Raw genomic sequence first — 12020 nt, 5'->3', positions numbered from 1 at the left:
TTTGCAGCTTCCAAGATGGTTAAACAGACTCTACCACCTGAGTAGTCCTAGTTGTCTGAAAAGTACTGGCTTTGTACAACTATTTACTGTGTGATTTTCAGCAGCTTTTCTCTGTGATTCTTGGTTGCTTGGAGAGTGTCGTATCTATTGGCTTATTACTGCAAGATGAGTGAAGGCAGCTTATTAAGGCTGGTGACAAAAATATAAGCACAATTTTGGCCCTAACTTCTATACAAGACTACCAAGCTACCCTCTACTTGCACTTTGGTTGACAGGAAGCAATCAACCCACCAAGTGCCACAAACTACCTGTACACTGCTGCCGCATCTCCTTTCTATGCCTTGCTGAAAGTGAAGGGCCTTCACCAGAGCAAGTCACAGTGCCCTTGCCCAGTGGGCCAAAAAAGGTGCTTTTTACCTGGGAAGAAATAAACTCAGAAGGACACTCCTTGACATCTTGGTCATGAAAGGCTTAAATAGGGGCCTGGCTTCATGAAATCTGAATCTCCTCCAAACACACAGGCCCAACCAAAGGGAGAGGCCTTCTCCAGAAGACCAGTTTATACTGTCACCATAACATGACATGAGAAAGGGTATCAATGTATGTGAAGTAATGCACCTTCTATCAGGTGAATATAAGGTATTATATATTATATTATATTAAATCACCTTCTATTAATTACAATAACAAATATATGAAAAAAATTAAATTTACAGAGGCTAAGACTCCAACCAGGAGTGAAAGAAGGGTAGGAGATCTTCTTCTTGATACCTAAATGTAAGATTACTGAAAATAGCTACATGCCATTAGAGAAAAACGTACAGCACCTAGCCAAATGGAGGCTCACATCTGCAATCCTAGCTACTCAAGAGGCTTAGATCAGAGTATCTGGATTCAAACCCAGCTAAAAAGACTGTGAGATTGGAAAGATGCCAGACTGGAAGGATGGCTCAAATAAGATTTCAAGCCATGAGTGACAAAGTCAAGCAAAAGTGCAAAGGCCCTGAGTTCAAGCTCCAATAGTAGCACAAAAATAAAAAGCTTAAGATTCTATAAATCGGAGAATAAATAAATTCAATAAGCATATTCAAACATATATACATATACATCCATAAACGTATATATGTGTATCCAGGATAAACATAGTTTTCATAAGTTTATAAAGGATATTTTCTTTCCTTCTCTCTTTCCCCCTCCAAGTGAAAACAAATTTGTTTTAATGAAAACTGCAATATCTAGAAATAAAACTGTCCTGGATCAGGAAATATCATGTAGACGTATGTTTGTAGTTTGGTGTTTTCTTCCTAGGTTACCAAAGTGAACGTGGAGAATGAATTTCAAAAACATGCAAGCATTCTTGACAAATTTTCCATGGAATGTCTAATGGTGCCAGAAGGCAGCTTTGAGATGAGTCAAGGCTGGAGAAGGGAATTTCTGCTATTTATCTTATCAGAGTCCTCAGGCAAGCTGCATTCATGTCTCCCAGTCATGGTCTGCTTTGGAATAACAAACTTACACCCTTAAGGGTATAAGCTTTAGCTCCCACTCTGTGTTGCTCAAACCATAAGTTAGAGTCTGTGGTTCTAAAATATGTGGGTTTCAACCAGCATTACAAAGATGCTATAGAGGAGAATAGAGTAAAATATGCAAGTAATTTAAAGTTAACTTTTATAATTAAAAAATGAGAAAGTACAATTTAATGAATAATAATGTAAATGCTTCTGTAACCACTACCCAGGTTAAGAAAAGAATATTGACAGCCACTTCCTGTTTTTCTCTCTAACATTAGGAAATGTCTGTTTCCTAATCTGATGAAAATTCCTAGTTATTTTTCCCTATGTTGGGGATCTAATCTAGGGACTAACACATGTCAAACAAGCATTCTACCAAGCTACAGCTCCACCTCCTACTCAGATTTTGTGGGGTACTGGGGATGGAACCCAGGACCTCAAGTAGGCAAGGCAAACACTACACTTTGAGACATGCCCCTAGCCCTTTTGTTTGTATTTCATTTTGAGATAGGAGCTCACTAACTTTGCCTGAACTGGCCTTAGTCTTGTGATCCTCTTGCCTCTACCTCCCAAGAAGCTGGAATTACAGACAAGTCCTACCACGCTTGGGCTCTGATAATTTTTTTAAGAAAACTATTCTGTTATCTTTAGTCTTTACTTATACAGGTTGCTTCACTTGCTTTTAAAAGAATAATACTGGGCTGGGAGTTTGGCCTAGTGGTAGAGTGCTTGCCTACCATGCAGGAATACCTGGGTTTGATTCCTTGGTACCACATACATAGAAAAAAGCTGGAAGTGGTGCTGAGGTTCAACAGGTAGAGCTCTAGCCTTGAGAAAAGTCCAAGGACAGTGCTCAGACCCTGAGCTCAAGCCCAGGACTGGCAAAAAATAATAATAATACTATTTGAGGCATAAAAGAAATTTTTGAATTTTTGAAATGTTAGAATAGCGATGATTAGCAGAATATGGAAAAGGCTCTCATTTTCACTGGAGGTGTGGTCAAGCATGAGAGTACTACCAACACCACCAAAGTTTAGTTGTCGTTGTTGTTGTTGTTGTTATTTTAAGATCTATTGTTGGCTGACTTTTTTCTTCTGAGATAGGATCTCTCAATGTAGTCCAGACAAGCTTTGAACTTGGGATTGTGGGCATACACTACCAAGTCCAGAACAGGCTGATTCTTCTCCAATGGACTTAAAAGTAGTAGATCAGTTTTAAAAATCTTTCCTGATTTTGTTATACATCTAGTTCTGACTTCCTAAAGTGACATATACATTGAATTGCAAGATGTAAAGAATGATCTTTTGGTACAAGTTAGTATGAAACATGAGACTTTACTTGCCATGTAAAGTAAGAGATCCATTAAAAACAAGATACTCTGCAAGACTCTGTGTAACAACTAAAGGAAGTTAAAGCATAAATATAGAGAAGTTAAAAATTGAGAGATGTATCAAAATTTTCATGTCAGAAAAATCAAGATAGCAGAGTAATGACAGGTATTAAGCCAGGCTCGCTCTGATCAAACAGAAGAAGCAGGGCCTCTAGCACGGAACTCCACTTCAAAAAACCACACTGAACAAACTAGAAATAATCAGAGTTTAACACCAACCAAGAAGTTCAAACTTAAGCATGTACAAGAGGGGAAAATAAACACAAAGAAACTGAGGTACACTTGTCGCATGGCTAGATGGCAGCCAAAACAGAGCACACCAGGCCATTTTCAGGGCCATGACAACTCCACGAGGTAACTACAAAAGTTGGCAGGGCTTCTAACACTGGGAATAGACTCCACTTGTCTTCTAACACCAGGAGGTGGTGGGGCCTCTAACACCCTAAAAGGTCACAATGAGTCTGTGATGCCAGCAAGTGACATGTAAAACCCGCAAGACTCTGCCTGCACCTGAGTCTGCTCCCAGCCTAGCCCAACCTTACACCTCTGAACAGAGCACCACCAGCTGCCCACATCACCAAGGGTCTGAGCTCCGCTGGGCCCCAAAACCCACTGTTGCATTTCTGGACAGGACACCACAGAACCTGACTGCCTATAGCACGCAGCTGGGCCCAAAAGCCCATGTGAGAAGCCCCTACCTACAGTGTCAAAAGTTGCACTCAGACTGCCTCCAAAGCCCACTGGGGCAGCTCTATTTGGAATGCCCAAAGTTCCTGGAGTCTGCACCTCGCTAGCTTCCAAAAGTCTATCAGCACTTGCCACAAGGAATGCTCTCCCACACAGCACCAAAGATCCACGCCTAGCTGGCCCCAGAAGCCTGCCTGAACATCCTTTCAAGAAACGCTGTGATAGCCCACTGCACCTTCCTACCTTTGTTCACGCCTAACCGGGCACAAAAGGTCGTAGTGTCCCCCTCACCTATGAACCCCTCAGACACAGCGTAGCCAGAGACAGTACTCAGATGGGCCCAAAAGCTTGCTCATGCCTCTCCAGAGGACACCAATAGAACAGCGCCTACCAGACAATCCCGGCTGTTTCCATTGTACCCAATAACTAATCTTTTATTTTTTTTTTGCCAGTCCTGGGCTTGAGCTCAGGGTCTGAGCACTGTCCTTGGACTTTCTCAAGGCTAGAGCTCTACCACTTGAGCCTCAGCCCCACTTCCGGCTTTTTTTTCTATGTATGTGGTACCGAGGAATCGAACCCGGGTCTTCATGCATGCTAGGCAAGCACTTTAACCACTAGGCCAAACTCCCGGCCCCAATAACTAATCTTAATGGCCTCTACAAACCCTGAAATCAGATGTGTAAATCACAGTGAAAGATCAGAAAATTTATGAACAATGAAATAGAATTTAAAAAAAAAAGAGGATCCCAGTTCAAAGCCAAAAAAAAAAAAAATCACTAGAAGACAAGTTTAATAAATACAGTAGGAGGAAAGAAGCAAACTACAGGAAAGCAACAAAATGGCAGGAAACATGGCATATGTCTCAATAGTAACATTAAACACCAGTGAACTCAACTCCCCAACCAAAAGACAGAGCAGCAGATTGGATCTAAAAAGATGATTCAGCGAGGGTTCTGATGGCTCATGTCTATAATCCTAGCTACTCAGGAGGTTGAGATTTGAGGATGATTCTTGAAGCTAGCCTGGGTAAGAAAGTCCGTGAGACTCTTATCTCTAATAAACTACCCAGAAAAACCTGAAAGTGGCTCTGTGGCTCAAGTGGTAGAGCACTAACCTTGAACACAAAGAAGATCAAGGACAGTGACCAAGTCCTGAGTTCAAGCCCCAGGGCTGGCCAAAAGAAAAAGAAAGAAAAAAGAAAATGGAAAGAAAACATGATTCAATTATTTGTTGTCTCCAAGAAACCCATCTTACAGTCAAACATAAACATAAATTCCAAGTGAAGGGATAGAAAAAGAACGTTCATGCAAATGCATCCTCCAAGAAGGCAAGAGTAGCTCTACTGTTATCTGATAAAATAGACCTCTCATTAAAATCAATACAAAGAGAGGAAGGGAATGATCCACAAAGTAGAAATCACAGTGGTTAATATTTACACCAAATAATGGAGTGCCTAAAAACATTAAACACTCTTAGACTTAGAGAACATGATAGATCCCAGCACAATACTAGCAGGATACTTTACTCTCATCGAAGAACAGACAGGGCAACCAAGAAGCCTCTGAATTAACTTAAATGGACTTAATGGACATTTACAAAACATTTCACCTAACAACCACAAATTCACATTCGTCTCAGCAGCCCATGGAACATTTTTCCAAAACTGATCATATCACATGACACTCAACAAGCCTAAGCAAACACAGTAGCTTGAAATTGCATCTTATCTGATCACAGTGGAAGTAAACAAGATCTCAACAACAAAAGATATACAGAAAATATTCAAATGCAACAACACACTGAACAATATACTGCTGAACAAGAGGTGAGAGACTAAAGAAATAAAGGAGGAATTGTTACAATTTAAAGAAAATTAAAATCATAGTGCAACTTCTGGGATGTAGCAAAAACAGTGTTGACAGGAAATGTCATAGCTTTAAGTGCTCACATAAAGATAACAGAAACAGCTCAAGTAAACAACTTCATGATGTAACTTAAGCTACTAGAAAAACAGGAACAAAAATGGTGAACCAGCTCCGCAGTGAAACCTACTATTGGAAATGAGCTATACAACTTTGGGGAGAGGGAAGTTGGGCAGGTACAAACTGGGAGAGAATGAGGGAGGGAGTGACACTGTTCAAAAGGAAATGTACTCATTACCTGACTCATGTATATGTACATCACCTTTACAACAAAATAAAATTACAATTAATTTTTTTAAAAACTTGAACAACTAGACAAAAAGAGGCAGAAATCAATAAAATAGAGACATAAAATCAATGAAACAGACAGGCACCAGTGGCTTCACACCTGTAATCCTAGCTCCTCAGGAGGCTGAGATCTGAGGATCACACTTCAAAGCCAACCCAGCACAAAAAGCCATGAGACTCTGATCTCCAATTAACCTCCAGAAAACCGGAAGTAGCATTGTGGCTTAAGGGATAGAACACTAGCCTTGAGCTGAAGAGCTCAGGGACAGCACCCAGGCCCAGAGTTCAAGCCCCATGACCACCCCCCCATCACACACATACACATACACACACACACATACACACACACACACACACACACACACACACAAAAACATAAACAAAGGAAACATTACAACATCCCAGAAATCCAGAAGATTATGGAGGACTACTTTCAAAACTTATACTTAAATAAGATGGGAAATCTAGTAGAAATGGATAAATTTCTAGAGACATACAAACTGCCTAAACTAAGCCAAGAATATAGGAACCACTTAAACAGTCCCATAACAGGCAAGGAGATCAAGCAAATAATTGTCTTTCAATAAGGAAAAGTTGAGATCCTGATGGATTCATGGCTGAATTCTATAAGACTTTAAAATTGAACTAACACCTGTACTCCTCAAACCTTTCCATGAAACAGAAACAGAAGGATTAATTCCAAACACATTTTATGAAGCTAGTATCACATTCATCCCCAAATGAGGTAGGGATCCAACTGTAAAAGAGAACTATAGAGCTGAGCGCTGGTGGCTCACACCTGTAATCCTAACTACTCAGGAGGCTGAGATCTGAGAATCACGGTTTAAAGCCAGCCCAGGAAGTAAAGACCATGAGATTCTTTATCTCCAATTAATCACCAGAAAACCAGAAGTGGAGCTATGGCTCAAAGTGATAGAACATTAGCCTTGAGCACAAAAGCTTAGTGACATTGCCCAGGTCCTGAGTTCAAGCTTCACAACTGACAAAAAACAAAAACAAAAACTATAGACCAATCTCTCTAATGGATGTAGATTCAACGTTCTTCAATAAAATACTAGCCAACAGAATTCAGCAACTATTAAAAAAAAATGCAAACATCAAGCTGGGCACAGTGGTTCACACCTATAATCCTAGCTACTCAGGAGGCTGAGATCTGTGGATCCCGATCAAAGCCAGCCAGGGCACTAAAGAATGTAAGACTCTTATCTCTAACCAATCACTAGAAAAGGTAAAGTGGGGCTGTGGCTCAAGGGGTAGGGCAGTAGTCTTGAGCTAAAGAGCTCAGGGACAATGCCCAGGCCCAGGAGTAGGGTGGTAACCTTGAGCTGAAGAGCTCAGGGCCAGCACCCAGGCCCAGAGTTCAAGCCCCAATACCTGCCCACCCCCAAAAAATCAAACATCATGATCAAGTGAATTTTATCCCAGTGATGCAAGATTTATCTAATATACAAAAATCGATACATATAATACACCACATTACACAGCCAAAGACAAGAATCACATGATCATCTCAATAGCTACAGAAAAAGCTCTTAACAAAATCCAACATCCACTCATGTTAAAAGCTCTGAAAAATCTAAGACTAGATGGAACATACTTCAAAATAATAAAAGGCATATATGACAGTCCAATAGGCATCATACTGAAGAGTGAAAAACTAAAACCATTTCCTCTAAAATCAGGAACAGGGTAAGGCTGTCTCCTCTGTCCACCACTCTTCAATCAAGTTCTGGAATTCCTAACCAGAGCAGTAAGGCAAGAAAGACATAAAAGGGATTCACATAGGGAAAGAAGAAGTCAAACTACCCTTATTTGCAGATGACCCAATCTTATATCTGAAGACCCAAAGTACTCTATCCTTTCTTCCTAACTTTGGCAAGTTGCAGGATACATAATTAACCCACAAAAATCAGAAGCCTTTCTATGTACCAACAATGTACAAGCAGAGAAGAAAATTAGGGAAACAACTCCATTTACAATAGCAAAAAAAAAAAATCTTTGGGAATAAACCTTGAAGCAAAAGACCTTGTAGCAAAAATTATAAAAATTTGTAGAAAGAAATAAAAGACAACATCAGGAATTAGAAAGACCTTTCTATATTATTGAATTTATAGAATTAATATTGTGAAAGTGATCATACTGCCAAAAAATTATGTACATATTTAGCACAATCCCCATAAAAAAATCCAATGGCATTCTTTACTAAGATAGAGAAAACATTCCAAAACTTCATATAGAACAACAAAAGTCCTCAAACAACTAAAGCAATTGTAGGGGAAAAAAAAAGTATTGCTAGTATTATCATAATCCCAGACCTCAAGCTCTACTATCGTAACAAAAACAGCTTGGTATGGTGTAAAAATAAGACCTGAAACTCAATGAAACATACTAGAAGAACCAAAAATAAAACCATATACTTATAATTATCTGATATTTGATAATGGCGGCAAAGATATACAGTGGTGGAAAAAAGAGATTCTTTAATAATTGGTGTTGGGAAAGGTTGGCATCCATAAACAAGAAACTAAAAATATATCCCTGTTTCTCATGTACTAATATCAACTCAAAATCAAAGATCTCAACATCAAAGCCTGAAACTTTGAAATGACTGCAAGAGGGAGTAGGAAAAACACCAAGACTCATAGGCATAGGCAGTAAGTTTTTGAAAAGAGTCCCAGGGGTACAGCAGATAGACTTAATAAACACGAGTAAATCAAAATATAAAGTTTTTCCACAGCAAATGATATAGTTACTAGACAGAAAGACAGCCTACAGAATGGGAGAAGATCTTTACCAGCAATAAATCAGATAAAGGCCTAATATCCAAAATATACAAGGAGCACAAGGAAATAACCCCTCCAAAGCTAATAAACCAATCATTTATTGGGTAAAGGAGCTAAGGAAAGACTTCTCCTTAGAAGTCTCTGCTTACCAGGCCAGGAGTTTGGCCTAGTAATAGAATATTCGCCTAGCATACATGAAGACCCAGGTTCCATTCCTCAGTACTACATACACAAAAAAAAGCTGAAGTAGTGTTGGTGCTGTGGCTCAAGTGGTAGAGTGCTAGCCTCAAGAAAGCCCAAGCAAAGTGCTCAGGCCCTGAGTTCAAGCCCCAGGATTGGCAAAAAAAAAAAAAAAAAAAAGAAGAAGAAGAAGAAGAAGTCTTTGCTTATCTGTTAGAATGGCAAAGAAACATATGAGGAAATGCTTAAAGCTGTAAAGGAAAAGCAAGTCAAAATAACTGAAATTCCATCTCATCTCAGACTGGTCAACATAGTGAATTCAAACAACAAAGGTTGGCTGGAATGTGGGAAAAGGGAACCCTACTGCACTGTTAGTGGGAATAGTACACTCCAGAGTACACTCTGGACAGTAATCTAGAAGTTCCTCAAAAAACTAAATATTCGCTACCACCCAGCCATAGCACTCTTGGGCATGTACCCAGTACATCACAAGCCAGGATACCATAAAAACACTGGCAAATCAGTGTTCAAAACTGCACTACTCATGGGGCCGGGAGTTTGGCCTAGTGGTGACCGGGTTCGATTCCTCGGTACCACATACATAGAAAAAAGCCGGAAGTGGTGCTGAGGCTCAAGTGGTAGAGCGCTAGCCTTGAGAAAGTCCAAGGACAGTGCTCAGGCCCTGAGCTCAAGCCCAGGACTGGCAAAAAAAAAAAAACTGCACTACTCACAATAGCTAAGCTATGGAAATAGCCCAGATGCTCTACAATAAATGAGTATATATTTAAAAAAATGTGGTACCCAATGGAATTCTATGCTGCTGTCAGAAAGAATGACATTGCCCCATTTGTTAGGAAATGGAAAGACTTAGAAAAAATCATATTAAGTGAAGTAAGCCAGACTCAAAGGAACTTAGGCTCAATGGTTTCCCTCATTGTCATCAGTAGAAACCTTGGGCTCTCCTAGCAGAGATTTACAATAGAACAAAATCTAGAGACATAAGGCCAAATAGTATGACACTAAATGTAAGGCTCTCCTAGCAGAGATTTACAATAGAACAAAATCTAGAGACATAAGGCCAAATAGTATGACACTAAATGTAAGGACCTCCAGGATAAGGAAACAAAAACCATATAATGAGTGACTATTGTCCTTAATGTACTATGTTCTCTCTCATATCTTTTGCTATCCCTTGGTTATCTCATAGTTACAATATTTCACCTTGTTATCTGATATATTTTATATGTGCTTAATTGGTTATTTGAAATTGGGATAGGGAAAGGGGGAAATCAACATGAGTGGGGAGGAGGGGGGATGGAAATGGGGACCATGTCATGAGAAAGGGTATCAATGTTTGTGAAGTAATGCACCTTCTATCTGGTGAATATGTAACCCTTCTATTAATTACAATGAAAAAAGAAAAAAAAGTGGTGCCTATATACAATGGAATTTTGCACAGCAAATAGAAAGAATATTATGTCATTTGCAGTGAAATGGATGGGCCTAGAACAATCATGTTAAATGAGTAATCCAAGTTCAGAGAGATAAATAGCACATGTTCTCTCCCATATGTGCAACTAGATCTAAACTAAACTGAGACATGATTAAGTATACTGGACTCTAGGCATTCACAGCGAGACCAAAGGCAGATAGTCTTAGGGGAGGAACACAAAGCCTCCAATGGCAGGTAGCCAGGTACTAGTGGCTCATGCCGGCAATCCTAGCTACTCAGGAGGCTGAGATCTGAGGATCATCATTCAAAACCAGACCAAGCAGAAAAGTCTATGAGAATCTTACCTTCAGTTAGATATACTACACACATATACATACACACATGTACAGGCACACTTACAAATTAGAGCTGTGGCTCAAGTGGTAAAGAGCTAGCCTTGAGCCAGAGGCTCAGGGACAGTGCCCTGGCTCTGAATTCAAGCACCAGGACCAACAAAAAAAATACAAATATGGAATTATATGTATGAGCCATTATGCTAAATTCCATGCCTTCCCTGTCCCCCTTTTTTTTTATCCAGTACTGAGGTTTGAACTCAAAAGTTTCATGTTTGCTAGGTGGATGCTCTACAGCCAGTCCTGTTTTTGTGCTGTTATTTTATTTTTTTAGCTAGAGCCTCACTGAATTGGTATCTGCCTGTTTCAGGTTTCTCATTATGGCTTGAATGAAAGGTACAGGCCACTCTGTCCAGCTATTAGTTAAAAGGGGTCTTGTAAATTTTTCTGCCCAGGCTTGCCTCAAACTGCAATTCTTCTGATCTCCCAAATAGATAGGATTTCAGGAGTGAGCCACTGGTACCGGTTTTTCTTCTTAACTGCTTTGATAAGTGGCACTGAACTGTCCTTAAAGCTGAGAAGGGAAATATTCAGCCAGGCACAAGTCATCCTTCCTTGCACAAATCCCCCCCCCTCCACAATCCTTGGTGTTCCTCATTTCCCAGGAGCACCTTTACCAGTGCGGCCAGTCCCTGAGGGAGGCTTGACAAGGCCTCCGAGAACCACTTCTCTTCTCACTTCTCTTTGCCACCAATCACCCACATCTCTCACAACCTACAGTAGAGGGAATCCCAGTCACAATAGGAGTGGGGATGAGGGGATGATCAGAACATGCCTCAGGGTTCTAGTGGACAAGACAGTTCCTAACTGCCTAAGGGTTGGTAGTTGGATCATCCTGGACAAATGAAGTCATCTTTCTCTCCATGTAAGACACAGGTGAGACAGAGGAACAGTGGGGTCCAGAACAGATCCCCTGGTACAAGCTACATGCATCCAGCCTAACCCTAGAGGAGCATCCCCAATGTTTTGCCTGGACTTGGAGTTGTGCCACCTATTGGAAATTACACCTGTGCTCCTAAAACCAACAAAGCACCCACCTAGGAGGAGCTATACTATGGTCAAATAAGACATGTTGAAATTAGTCCACAGGCCTTGCCCTCCTTATGAAGTCCTCCCAATTCTTTCCCTAATCAGAGGGCTCCAGATGGATCAAAAGATTCCCCCACCCAAGGCCTGCCCTGCACCCTTCTCTTGAACCTTCTTCTCATCCTGCTCTATACCTAAGGCCCCCTGTGAGGCGTCAAGAACTGACAAGGGTAAAGAAAAAAATTAAGAACGGAGGGGTTTAAATAAGATGAAAATTGTAACAAAACATGTACCTGAGCTAAAGAAACATTGGAGAGACACACAGATGCAAACAAAAAGTTTTCTGTTGGGAGGAAATAGGAGCTGA

Source organism: Megascapheus bottae, chromosome 10 (genome assembly GCF_031878675.1).
Source record: "Megascapheus bottae isolate mThoBot1 chromosome 10, mThoBot2.hap1, whole genome shotgun sequence".
In the NCBI taxonomy this organism is placed as follows: Eukaryota; Metazoa; Chordata; class Mammalia; order Rodentia; family Geomyidae; genus Megascapheus; species Megascapheus bottae.
Note: the sequence above shows the minus strand (reverse complement) of the source record.